General features: G+C 53.0%; 1 long non-coding RNA gene and 1 other non-coding gene across 2 annotated transcripts; both read left to right on the top strand.

Annotated features, from left to right (window-relative positions):
- Positions 1–2,700: 2,700 nt before the first annotated feature.
- LOC135319964 (uncharacterized) lies at positions 2,701–5,379 on the top strand. Its single transcript, XR_010379065.1, has 2 exons — positions 2,701–2,877; positions 4,109–5,379. It is a non-coding gene; the product is annotated as an uncharacterized LOC135319964 (long non-coding RNA).
- On the top strand, positions 4,286–4,394 carry LOC116156098 (U6 spliceosomal RNA). Its single transcript, XR_004139968.1, has one exon. It is a non-coding gene; the product is annotated as a U6 spliceosomal RNA (small nuclear RNA).
- Positions 5,380–13,386: the final 8,007 nt, after the last annotated feature.

Raw genomic sequence — 13,386 nt, 5'->3', positions numbered from 1 at the left:
ATAACCTAATCAAACCCATCCCCCTCCTCCCCCCCCAAAAAAAAAGAAGGAGAAAAGAGTGAGAGACAGAGACAGAGACAGACCATCGGGAAAAGTAGCTGCACTAATACTTCCAAGAAACAGGACAACATAAAGATAATGGAAGAAATGCTGGATAGTGAACAGCCACGGGTGGTTGGCACAGACCCATAGCTTCTGGACTCGCAAAAAAAAAAAAAAAAAAAAAAAAAAAGAATATGAGAATCATATGGATCAGGAGATTGGGTCTGAATTTTGTGCCGTTTGACTTGTGCCAGTTACAAAGGTCATGCACAAGGAAGATGACTGGCTACTTTATTGTCTGAAATGAGACACTTGAAAGTGAAAGGAGGTGCTATACAATCGTGCCTGGACTGGGATTTTTCTAAGGGAGCCCAAATCCTTTACAATATATATCATGTTTTCAAAAATGAATATCATTCCTGGACAACATTTAAGCAATTTTTTTCTGTGTTATCAGTAAACATTTTTAAAAAATCAGTAAGAAAGGAAGAGGGAGAGAGAAAGAGAGAGAACAGGAGTAACTATACGCGCGCGTGCGTGCATGCATGTGTGTGTGTGTGTGTGTGCGCGCACGTGTGTTGAGGTGGGGGCCTAAAAGAGGGTGAGGATTCTTTTCATCGAGGTCTGTTTGTACAGAATTCTCTCCTTCTCCGCTTTACACTGTGAAGGAAAAGCCCAGCTGGGCTAACAAGCTAAGTCGCAAATCTAAGTGTAACAAGTGTCGGATTACTGATCTGAGTTCTGCTGGGCTAACTCGTAAATCTAAATTAATAAGTGCCGGTTTGCTGATTCCCTGTTCATATTTTGCTAGCCAGCTGGATTTTCAAAGAGACATATCTGGCCTTGAAATGTTGGTTTGCTGCCTCACTGCCTCTACTTTCGTGATAATGATGTTGCTAAAGCTATTGCGTGCCTATTGGCCGAATACCCCAAGCTGGTACTTAACCCTATAAAACCTCATGTGCACGTCTTGGAGGTGCTCAAGGCTTAGGAGCAGAAGCCCCTCTGAGCCCGCCGGCGTAATAAATCTGAGTACTCCAACCCTCCGAGTGGTGCTTGTTTCTTGGCCGGCCTGTCATTTCCATAACAGCACCGTTGACAATAAGAACGTCACTCTCGTTCCGGCATAAAGAAGACATCTGGGGAGGGTGGGGTGGGGGGTGGGGTGTAGATCTATGTTATGTCCTGATTCCAGGAAGGAAAGGGGCAAGGGTCAGCGTGCCCTTCTTTCTGGGGTATCTGTCTGTTCGCTTTTGGTGTTCGGCTGGTTTGGTTATTTCAGCTTTCTGTTTGGTTCCTTTCACAGATCCAGTGGCTCAAAACAGCATTCTGATTTTCTTTTCTCCTGGGGTTTGGTTTTTGATAGGTAGAGGGACAGGGCCCACGCAGGGGTGGGGGTGGGGGGTCACTGTGCCGGAGAAAGGGAGGCGGCTGTGGTGAAATCATCGATCAGAGGGGATTTCTACGAGAGGGACTCTCCGAAGTGAATGGGGTCCAAGGAGATCAGCAGGGTTTCTGTGTGCTCGTTTGGTTTTGTTCGTGCGTGTGTTTGTTTTTTCTGGACGAGGCCAAAGAACTCTTCAGGTGGAGGTGTGTGTCCAAAGGGTCTGACAGGATGGGAGGATGCGGGGCGAGTCAGTCCATGTGCCCAGAAAGAGAGAGAATCTGTCATAGCTGAGACTCAGGCCTTTTTCAGACCTAGGCCCAGAGAGCAGTTCGGCTCCGAGCATTCACGGAGAAGTTCGCCGCCACCTCAGTCCTGTCCCCCACCCCCGCCCTCCCCCACGCCTCAGCCCCCAGTGAAGGAGGAATCATGAAGTGGCCGCACTTAGGCTAAGCCAATTTTTGGCTTTATGCTTACTGCTTGCTTTTAGAACGATCAGCAAACTCGACTGACCAGACACCGCTCCCAGCTCCAGGCCCACTGTTAAAAACAGCTAAAGTTGTCGATTCTAACTGTTTGATTTGACCTTCCTCTGATCGTTCAACTTGACAATCATGTTTGGCGTCTGAGTCTTTCCCCAGGAAGGGAGTCACGGGAGGATAAGCTCAGGAGAACGACCAGCCCCCTCCCACCCCCCACCCCCCACCCCGAGTTCCTCCGTGGCGCTGGTGCCGCCGGGTGAGTCTGACCAGATAAAGAAGGTCACGGGCTGATGACCTACTAGACCACCAGGAGGTCCCATGTTATCAGACACTCATCCAGATTTAGGAGCAAGTTTCATCAGAGACCCTTGTTGATCATGAGCACCTTTTGTGCTCCCGCCTGTTGTGATTCCCTTTCATGCTCCAACCTGTTCGTCCACAGAAGCATGAAACCCCAACCCCAAGACGGGTTCACAGTTTGGAGGGCACTAGCCTGCTGTGAGTCCCCTTTGCCCAGCAAAGCAATCAAGCTGCCTCTTTTCTTCTAAACTCTAAGACCCTGTCTCTGGGTTATTTGGCTCGTCAGGGACGGGGTCGGGGAGGGCGATCTTTCGGCAACACCCGCAGAAGTTTCCCTGAGTGGCAGGAACCAGCGTGGCCCTCAGGCCTCAGCCCCGCAGGCAGGCAGGCAGGCAGGCAGGCAGGCAGGCAGGCAGGCAGGCAGGCAGGCAGAGTTGGAGCGACCGTTGGTCCCGCCCCCGCCCGCGCACCACCCCCCCCCCCGCCCCCGCCGCTGCTTCCGCCGCCGCCGCCGCCACCGCCGCCGCCGCCGCCTCACAGGCCTTCTCCACCGATCGGTCCCAAATCGACTGACTGTCTCCTGGAAGCGGGGGCGGGGACGTCAGGAGGATCCATTCGGCAGGGCCTCGTTCAATCGCTTCATTCAAATGCAGAAAGCTCTGTGCTCAGGTCAGAGCCTTTGACTTGGCCTCCGGCTCCTCTCTGTTGAACGGCTTTTGTTCTTTGGTTTCAATTTCCCCACCCTTAGGCCACCCCGTCCCAACTGCACGGAGGGAGGCGGGAGGGAGGGGGAGAATCTCGCCTGGTCTCAGGCCAAAGGAGTCCCCTCCTTTTCCTAATCTGGGTAAACCCCACTACACCGTTTGAGAATCATGGAAGGGCATGGAAGCAGACCTCTGACTTGATAGATTCCTCTGGGATGGGAGACTTTAAAAAAACAAAATTCTTTTTCCCCTGCTTCCAGGGAGGCAGAAAGGAGGGCCAGAGTGTTCCTCTTGCCTCGGGCAGTTCTTTGTTTGTTTCTTTCCTTCTTTTGTTAAATCATTTTTTTTTCCTTTTTTTCTTCCAGTTTTATTGAGACAGAGTTGACATACAGCAGTGTATACTTTGGGGGGGGGGGCGGGGAGAGGAATTCGATTTTATGTATTTATTTTTGACCGGAGGTACTGGGGATTAAACCCAGGACCTTGTGCTTGCTTGCTAAGCACACACTCTACCACTGACCTATACCCTCCCCCTTGGCCAGTTGTGAAGTCCCTTTCATTCAGCATAGTCCATCGGGCACATTTTGGGGCAGCCTACTCTGGACCCCAACATTTCCCTATTCTGTAACTTCCCTGGAAGTTTTACACATTAAAAGCTGGGCTGTTGACTGTGCATGTGCGTCCATGCGTGCGTGCGTGCGTGCGTGCGTGCGTGCGTCTGAGCGTGCATGCGTGCGTGTGGTGTGGGGGCAGGAGGGAGGGAATAGTTTCCTAGAGGGCCTGCGTTTCATGGACCCAGTTTCTTAGTTCTGAGAACAGGTCTGTTCAAGGAAACAGTTGTAGTATCTCGTCTCAGGAGGCGGTGGTGTCGATGGGCTTCTGAAGCTAGGCCTAGGGAGCAAGCAGTCAGGTATCGCCTAAGAGGCACTTGTGTGGAAAACCAAAGTACAGCACAAAAGTTAATCATTGGAGCAGATGAGAAACCAGATTCAGGGCCGGGAGTAGGGGGTCAGTCTAGTAGGAGATTTCCACACATCGGGGTCATCGAAATGGCTCGAGCAGTTTGAAATGCCTCTGATGATGTCCTGGGGTGTTCGGCTCAACTCTCTGAGCGGCTCCTCCAAAAACAGGCCCTAGGATGGTTTCCACAGGAGCTGTTGTGGCCATTTCTCTGACGTTTACCTCCCGTTGTCCAGCTTCAGTCTGCAGGGCTTCAGGAGACGGAGCATTTTAGTACTCAATGATGCCAAGACAAAAGGGTGAGAGAAAATGGGAAACGTTCGTGGAGATGGTCCTAGGCAGATAGTGGAGGCAACTAGAAGACCTTCAGTCTCCGGGCCGGCTTTCAGGTTGAGACAAAAACCCTAAGGCAAGCGCTTGCTGCCACAGCACATCGACTAACACGGGAACCATCCAGAGAAGATCAGCACGGCCCCTGAACGTGGACGACACACGCACATACGTGAAGAGTTCCGTAGCTTTAGTGATGTCAGTCACCCAGAGGAAGACAGATATCCTATGCCATCACTTCTAGGTGGGATCTGAAAGTAAGTCAAGACACCCATCCATACATAAATAACTCCATTTTAAAAAGACTCCAAGGAACCTATTTACAAACCAGAAACAGACTGGACTCGCAGACATGGAAAAGAAACCGATGGTTAACACAGGGGACAGGGTAGGGTGGAGGAATGGGGGAGGGCAGAGGGATAAATCAGGAGTTTGGGATTAGCAGATATAAACCACCCTATACAAACTAGGTACACAAGTAGGTCCTACTGTCTAGCACAGGGAACTATGTTCAATAGCTTGTAATAACCTATCCTGAAAAAGTATACGTGTGTGTGTGTGTGTGTGTGTGTGTGTGTGTGTGTGTGTGTGTGAATAAGTGAATCACTATGCCGTACGTCATAAATGAACACAACATTGTAAGTCAACTATACTTCCATTGACAGAGAGTTCCTACAATAAACAGGCAGGCAGGCAGGCAGGCAGGCAGGCAGGCAGGCAGGCAGGCAGGCAGACAGACAGACACAGACACAGACACAGACACACAGACACACAGACACAGACACACAGACACACACACACACACACACACACACACACACACACACACACACACACACACACACACACACACACCACAGACACAGGGGAACCCTAAGGAAAACGAGTAGCACTAGTATCTCTTATCCATGCATGTCTATCCCAGTTTAATGGAAACCTAAGTTTTTGCCTCCAAGTCAATGATGCTAATAACTCTGCTGCCAAGAATAGAAAAATCCTCACGGAGGATTTCTGAATCCCAGAAGGGTCAGGGAGGGAGAAAAAGAGAAAGGGTTCCATTCTGCTGACAGAGGTATGATATTTACCATGTGGGTGTCCGCCTCTAAAAGGGAAGGAAGGGGAAAAAACAAAAGTTTATTTTCCCTTGTATCTGAAAAGAAAAAAATTTAAAACTCAATCCTCTTGGAGACAAGAAGTCGTACACACCTCATGTCACTGATTCTCCTCCTCCACCTCCTCCTCCTCCTTCCTCTACTTCTTCTTCTAGTCTATATCTCCCATGGATTCTGACGACCTTGCCTGATGATGGCGGGTGATGGGGGCAGAGATCGATCCTTCTGAGAAGTAAGTTGGCAAGCGCTTTAGTGAAGCCTCGTAGGATTTACCCAGCGAAGAGAGTGCCTTCGTCCCTGGAGGCTGCGGAAAGTATGTCCCCAAGTCACATACGCATGTGTTTGTCTTTTGTTGTCGTCGTTGTTGTTGTTGTTGGTGGTGGTGGTGGTGGTGGTGGTGGTGTGTGTGTGTTTGTTTGTTTGTTTGTTTGTTTGTTTGTTTGTTTGTTTGTTTGTTTGTAGCAGTGTCCTGGCCATGCTGATGGCATCAGGCTTGCAGCGGGGGAAGGAAGGCTTCAACCCCTTTGGAAGTCATACCTACCATCCCAAGAACGTCTGGATGACCCCTACTATGTGGCAGTTGAATGGGGGCCAGTTACTGGGGTTCAGCGGGTCCAGAGAGAGGAGGTCTGAGGCCTCTGGGGACAAAACGTTTGTACGTATGTATGTATGTGTGTATGGCCAGTTGACTGTTTTTGCGGTCCTATAGGAATCTTCCTGCCCCTGTCTATTGAACAATGGGAGTCATCTTCCAAGTGCCCTGACACCAGACACCACGGTGGGTGAAGGAATGCGGGTGGGGTGGGGGTGGGTGGGGGAGGTCATCCAGGGAGCTGGGAGAAACCGAGCACGTCCGTGGGTCGGTGGGTCGGCCTGTCGGATGGTCGCCATGCTGGGTTTCCCCTAACCCAGGCCATTTGCCGAATGGACAGAACAGACTGGGGCCACGTGTGCCACCCACCCTCTTTCCGGAGGCTGTGGTCCACTGTGTTTGCATGAAAGTCAGTGAAGGAGGCATCTCCTTGGGACTCGGTTCTGTCCCTTTCACGAGAGCCTCCACTTTGGATGACAGCCAGCCAGCCAGCCAGCCCTCGATGCCAGGGCAGTAGACGACTGCCAGGAATATCCCATCCTTTCTGGAACCCTGAGTGTACCCACCTGTACAGACACAAGGCTGAAGAATACATGACGTTCCTTCCTAGTTGACAGCACTCCCCATGTCACTGAAACAGTGTCCAGTACGCTGACGTCATCTCCTCCCTCTCCCACACCCCCGCACGCGCACAAACACGCGCGCGCGCGCGCACACACACACACACACACACACACACACACACACACACACACACTCTGTCTGTCTGTCTGTCTGTCTGTCTGTCTGTCTGTCTGTCTGTCTGTCTTCTAAGGATGGAGAAGAGTTTGCTGAGCTATTTCGGGTGCCCTCTCATCCTAGTTCCTATCTCCAAGTTGGTTCAAAGTCCAAAAGGCGGTCAAGCACTTAATCAGATAGGTCCCTCGTAAAGAATGCCTCCCACATCACGACGACAGGCTTCTTAGGCCAGCCGAGAAGCTCCTTCAGTTCTGCGCCCATCTTGGCTCTAAGTTGATATCAGTCTGTTACGGAAATGACAGGCCAGCCAAGAAACAAGCACCACTCGGAGGGTTGGAGTACTCAGATTTATTACGCCGGCGGGCTCAGAGGGGCTTCTGCTCCGAAGCTCTGAGCACCTCCAAGACGTGCACATGAGGTTTCATAGGGTTAATTACAAATATGGGTCTATTCGCCAATAAGGCTCAAACAACAAAAAGCAAAGGATCAGTACACTGGAGCTTATCAATTTGGAACAGATCACGTTACTGACACTTGTTGAGCTTGGATTTACGAGTTAGCTTGTTAGCCCAGTAAACTGACACTAAACTTCAGATTTACGAGTTAGCCCAGCAGAACTTAGATCAGTAAACGGACACTTATCACACTTAGATTTGTGACTTTAGCTTGTTAGCCCAGCTGGGCTTTTCCTTTACAAGTCCTCCAGGATCCAAGAAAGCCACGTTGGAAAACAAGTGGTGATTCTGATGGGACAGGAGATCAGTCATTTGGGGGCGAAGGGTGGGGTAGGGAGACATACCAGCCAGTCTGTCTGTTTTCACCCAGTGTGGGAGCCGTCCCAAAGAGATAACTCGAGAAGAGAGAAACAGGGAGTTGACAAAGAACACGTGCAGTGGCGTGCCCTCCCCCCCACCCCAGGAGAAGGCCAAGCCAGAAGTCCCTCCGGATGGCGGGCTCCGGACTCCGGCTTCCAGGGGAAGCGATTTTTTTTTCCTCCCCATTTCAGGCCCGGAAGAAGAGGGAGAGGCAGAGTGTCCTTCTCGGGCATCCGCTGTTTCTGAAGCACGCTTGTTGCCAAAAGTTCGGCCCCCGTCCCCGACGAGCCCAAGAATCCAGAGACAAGGTCTTGGAGCTTAGAAGCAAAGAGGCCATTTTATCGCTCTGCCGGGCAAAGGGGATTCACAGCAGGCTAGCGTCTTCAAAACTGTGTACCCACCTTGGGGATGGAGTGGGTGGGGTGGTTCTAGAGCCATAGCTCAAACAATCGGGCATCGATCACCATCCACAGAATCGTTTTCTCATCAGAAGACTCAGAATGGTGTCACGATGCCTCCAGGTGACCCATTCTATAGAGGCTGGTGGTTAGATCTCGTTATCTCATAAGCACTCAAGGTGTGGCCTTCTTGGTCACTCAGGCTATTTTGTCAGGTCACTAGTCCCGTGACCGACCTTCTCCTCGGAGAAAGACTCAGAGACCCAGCATGATGATGACTTTCAATGAGTGAAATACAGTAGAAACAGTAAGATCGATAGCTTCCAGTTTCAACAACAGGCCTGGAACCGTGAGCAGCAACCAGTCAGTCAGGACAGTTGACCGTTTTCAGGGCGAGCATAAGAAACCGAATGACACCCCCCCACCAGCAAATGAATGAATGAATGACCTAATGATCCTCCCCTCCCCCCCCCCCCGCCAAAAAAAGAAGAAGCAATCCGTTAGCCTAATTCCGGCCATTTTATTCATCCTCCTTTCACCCTGAAGCCCCAGTCACCCACGTGCCACAGTGGTCTGTTTTCTGGTTTCCTCCACCACCCCACCCCCCACCAACCACCACCCCGCCAACATCCCCCTATGCCCAACCACCGCCCCAAGTGTGGGACTGGACGGGGGTGCAGGGGGGCTGAGGGGGCGGCAATGGCGGCTTGAGGTGAGGGTGGGGAGTGTTCCGCCCAGATCGTATAGGAAGCTCAAACACAGCTGCAGTACGAGACAAGATGGTAGATTTCTGTGGGTCCTCCCTCCTCTTAAAATCCTTCCTAAGGAGGAGACAGACAGAAAGAGAAACATCACCCTCACTCCCAACGCCTCCTGCGCCCTCGATGCGCCCCAAAACAACAACAAGAAAAACAAAAACAAACACGACCACAAATAAGTCGCTATCCCTGGGGAAGAAGGATTCGATGGCATGGGGATATCATTCTAAAATTCATTCCCTCTTCATCACATTTCATGGAAACCGATTGCAATCTATGAGGCCCTGTGAAGGTAGGGGTTGGGGGGGGTAGGGAGGAGGGAGGGAAGTGAAGGGGGGAGAGAGAGAGAGAGAGAGAGAGAGAGAGAGAGAGAGAGAGAGAGAGAGAGAGAGAGCAGAGGAGAGGAGGGATAAAAGGGGAGAGGACAGGAAAGGAGAGGAGGGAAAAGAGGGGAGGGGAGGGGAAATGAGAAGAGGCGAGGGGAGAGGAGAAGAGGGAGAGGAGAGGAGTGGAGGGGAGAAGAGAGGAGTGGAGGGGTGAGGGGGAAGGGGGGAGAACAGGGAAGAGGAGAGGAGGGGAGAGGAGAGGAAAGAGAGACAAGGGAGACAGACAGACACGCATGCGCGCAGCGCGCGCGCGCACACACACACACACACACAGAATAGCGAAATGGAGAGAGAGGCAGAGAGAGAGAGAGAGACAGACAGACAGACAGACAGACAGACACGGATCTAGGTCAGGGACACTACACATGGGTATTCTTCTGAGTGATTTTATGTGTTTTCTCAATCGCCACCTCTATGGAGATAAAAATCGCTCCCATAAGATGAAGGGAGTCCTTCTGCCACCGCCCGCGGCCCCGCCCACCAGCACCGCTTGTGTTTGTCAGGGATTCCAAGCCAAAGCACGTGGAGGAGCGGGAGAGCTTCCTGGCAGCCCAAGGAGGAGGAAAGTCCGGCAGCATGAGAGAGGTGGTTGGCACGGGGAAGCTGGAGGCCGGCTGACGAGAAGATGGGTGAGGGGGCAGGGAGGAGGGTTTCCCAAGTTGGAGAGCCAAGACGAGGGAGGGGAGCTGTCGGTGGCTGCGTTCTGACCCCGACCCCAACCCTGACTGGAGCGGATCCCTGAAAGGAGGCGGTTCGGGCTCTCTGGCCGAGAACGCCCCTCTCTTCCTCTTTGTGCAGAAACACCTTCCGCGGACCGAGAAAGTCCATCCCGAGACCCTCGTCGGAAGAGTCCTTTCCAGACCCATCACGATCCTCCTGGGCCTAGGGGTCCAGGGGATGGGGCGGGGCCTCCATTCGATCCGTCTTCCGTCCGTCCGTCCGTCCATCCACAAGATCTTGAACATCCATGTAGGATTCTGGATGGTAGCAGTTTTCCAGGATCCTCCAAATCCTTGTAAGTCCTCTCCTGGCAGATTCGACCCCTAGGTCGTACCGCGCAGCACAGGGCACTAGATTCAGTCCCTCGGGACGAGGGTTCCTGAAAAAGACCAGGAAAAAGAAGAACAGAATCACTATGGTGTGCACCAGCCAGAAACCAGCACCACCTTGTCACTCGAACAGACTTGCAAAAGGCGGGGTAGGGAGAGAAAGTCATAGGATGGCTACCATCCCTCCCACCCCCACCCCACAAGCCAAGCCCCAGACCATCGTCATCCCTGCTCCCCCTCCCCTCCCCTTTCCTCTCCCTTCCCCCTGCCCCTCCCCCTCCCCTCCATCGACGCCCGCCTCCCGCTTGTACCCCACTCCTCTGAACCCAGCACCACCCACCCCAGCCTGGACGGGCTCGGCTCAGATCGGCTCGGCTCGGCTCAGCCCGGCCCGGCCCGGCCCGGCCCGTCCGTCCGGTCGACTTCTTCGCAGGGTCTAAAATAGCGCCCGGCCGACAGGCAGGTGGCACATGGCACATGGCAGGGGAGCGAGCGGGACGGTTCGGGATCTCTGGGTGGCAGGGACACGCGGCCGGACAACCAGGAGCACGGACGGCCTGGCGTGCGTTTCTCCGCTCGGGGGGGCCTCGACCAGAGACCGTGGTACGGGGAACGGGGACACACACACACCACACACACACACACCACACACACACACACCACACACACACACCACACACACCACACAGACAGACACACACACACACAGACACAGACAGACACACACACACACACACAGACACACACAGACACACACAGACACACACACACACACAGACACACACACACACACACACACACACACACACACACACACACACACACACACACCCCTTCACCCCCACCCCCAAACCTCTGACAGCTTTCGTTTGTTTTCGGCCGACCGTCCCTCGATGAGGTACGAGTGCCTTGGCTGGGGCTGGGGGGGGGGTGGAGTTCCTCCCTCCACAACGACCCCACACGGGCTCTGTTCTGGTCACCCGAGTCCTCTTCCAAGTCAGACCACAGGCCTCCATCACCCGGCGCGAGCACTCGGGGAAACAGTCACCATCCTCATCGCTCCGCTCCACCTCTACACGTGAAGAACTGTTCCCAGCCCACGCCACTCCACCCCACCCCACGCCCCGATGCCACCCACCGCAGTGGAGAGAAACGAGACGAATCCACAGACGTGCATCAATCCGATGAAGAAAACGACGGCCCTATTCCAAGGAAGCATAGATATCTAGGTAGGAGATTCATCGAGTACTATGGAGGCGGTGGGAAAGGGGGGGTTGCGGTGGGGAGGGTCTAGAGATCAGGCAGTACAGCCCATGCTTAGCATGCAAAAAAATAAAGGTCCAGGGTTCAATCCCCAGCACCTACTCTTCAAAAATAACCCGAGAAGAAGCAAGACGGCGGAGTAGAAGGACGCTCGTAGCTCACCCTCTCCCACAAATACACCAAAACTCACATCGACGGACCCACTCGGCCAATCAGACCACCTGCGGAACTCCGACAGAACACCGCCCTCTTCGAAAGACAAAGACGCCCAAAATCTGGTAGGAGAAAAGGAGAAAAGAAAGAGTCAAAAGCAAAACAGTGCGGGAGGGACCGGCAGAGGAGGAATAGGGCTCGTTCGCCAAACCTCCCCCTCTCCAACGGAGAGGCCGACGGGACGGTGGGGGAGCCTCCGAGTCTCTGATCTGCCCGGAGCGCCCCTTGACCGACCGATCCAAGTGAAACGGGCACAGAGGGTCCCCGCGACACCCAGCCCGAGTCGCAGGCCGGCAGCCGGGGGCCGGGACAGGCCGCACGAGCCGGGCAGAGGACCGTGTCGGCGGCACCACGCGCCGTGGCCGGGAGGGGATACAGAGCAGAACAACCCGCCCCCCCAACCCGTCCATTACGGGGAAAGAAAGGCAAAGCAACACGGCCGGTGTGCCCTGGGGGGAGGGGCGCCGTAGCCTCCATCTCCTCAGACCCGCGGCGCCATCACCGGCCCTTCTCGCGAGAAGAGAGGCGGGGCGCAGCCACAGCCGCCATAGCCCCTGGCGCGCGGCGCGCAGCGCGCGGGCGGGGGCGGGAGCGGGGGCGGGGCCGAGACTCGAATCCGCACCCGGGGGCTCTGCAACCTCCTAGGCAGGACTGAGACTCGTTTTCAGCCTGAGGCAGATATTATATATCTGCCCCGGTACCTCAGAGAACTCGTGCCACCAAGACTAAGAAGGAGCCGAGTTTTGGAATGCAGCAGGGGCGGGGCGGTTCCACGGTCTTCCCCGAGCCCACCTACGGAGAGGAGCGCCGACCCGAGGCGGAGCACACAGCCGCACAGAGCAGCGGAGCGACCGGCGCCGGGAGAGGGCAGGCGGCCAGCCACCCTCCCTCCTTCCCGGCAGGAACGCAGCATCCAAACGCGGTGCCAGGAGGGGGCGCGATCTACTTGCCCACAGGCACCGAGGGCAGCACAGACGAGGGCGCCGACAGAGGGCCCGCGGAAAAAGCAAGCTGAGTTCACGAAACAGGGCGACGACAGAAAGACTTCTCGGTGAAACCGTTAAGAGCGCACCGTCTCCAGGAGAACACATCCTTTTTTTTTTTTTCTCTCTTTTTTTTTTTTTTCGTTTCCTTTGTCTTTTTTAATCTCTTTTATATCGGTTTTACCTTCTGTTACCTTTTTAACCTTTACTTTTGAACAGTCGTATACGTTTACGGTTTTAATCCCTTTTAAATGTTTCATTTCAAGTCTTTTCATTATTATTATTTTTAAACATCCACCCCCTTCCCTTTTTCATTCTCTTGGTTTTGATCTCCTGTTACTGGTTATTCACAGGTTTCAAATATTGTTTCTCGATTTTTTTCCTCCTTTTTATTAAGGTTATTAAAAGACGTCTCAACTCGATCGCTATTCTGCTTCCACTGACTCTTCTATTCATGATTACACACCGTCTTCAAACCTTTTCTTTCTCCCGTCTTTTAAAATCCTCTGTTTTATCTTTTGTTAAAATCTGTTCTATTTCCGATTACCTTTTAAAAATTTACTTTTGAAACAATTGTATATTATTTTCTGAACTTTTCTATTTGTTTTTAAAGGCTTTTAGAAGACGTCTCAGCTCAATTGCTATTCTGCTTCAACTTGCTCTTCTATTATTGATCGTACACTGTTTTCAAACCTTTTTTTCTCCATTCTTTTAACATCCTGCCCCCACCCCTCTCTCCCTCTCCCCCTCTGTCTCTGTTCTGTCTCTCTCTCTCTCCCCCTATCCCCCTCTCTCTTTTAAAGTTTTATGCCTGCATAGGCTTTCGATAAATACATAAACTCCTTAAGGACCCCAATAGATAACTGATACTCCTTAA

Source organism: Camelus dromedarius, chromosome 35 (assembly GCF_036321535.1).
Source record: "Camelus dromedarius isolate mCamDro1 chromosome 35, mCamDro1.pat, whole genome shotgun sequence".
Classification (NCBI taxonomy): domain Eukaryota; kingdom Metazoa; phylum Chordata; class Mammalia; order Artiodactyla; family Camelidae; genus Camelus; species Camelus dromedarius.
This window is presented reverse-complemented; position numbering and strand designations above follow the sequence as displayed.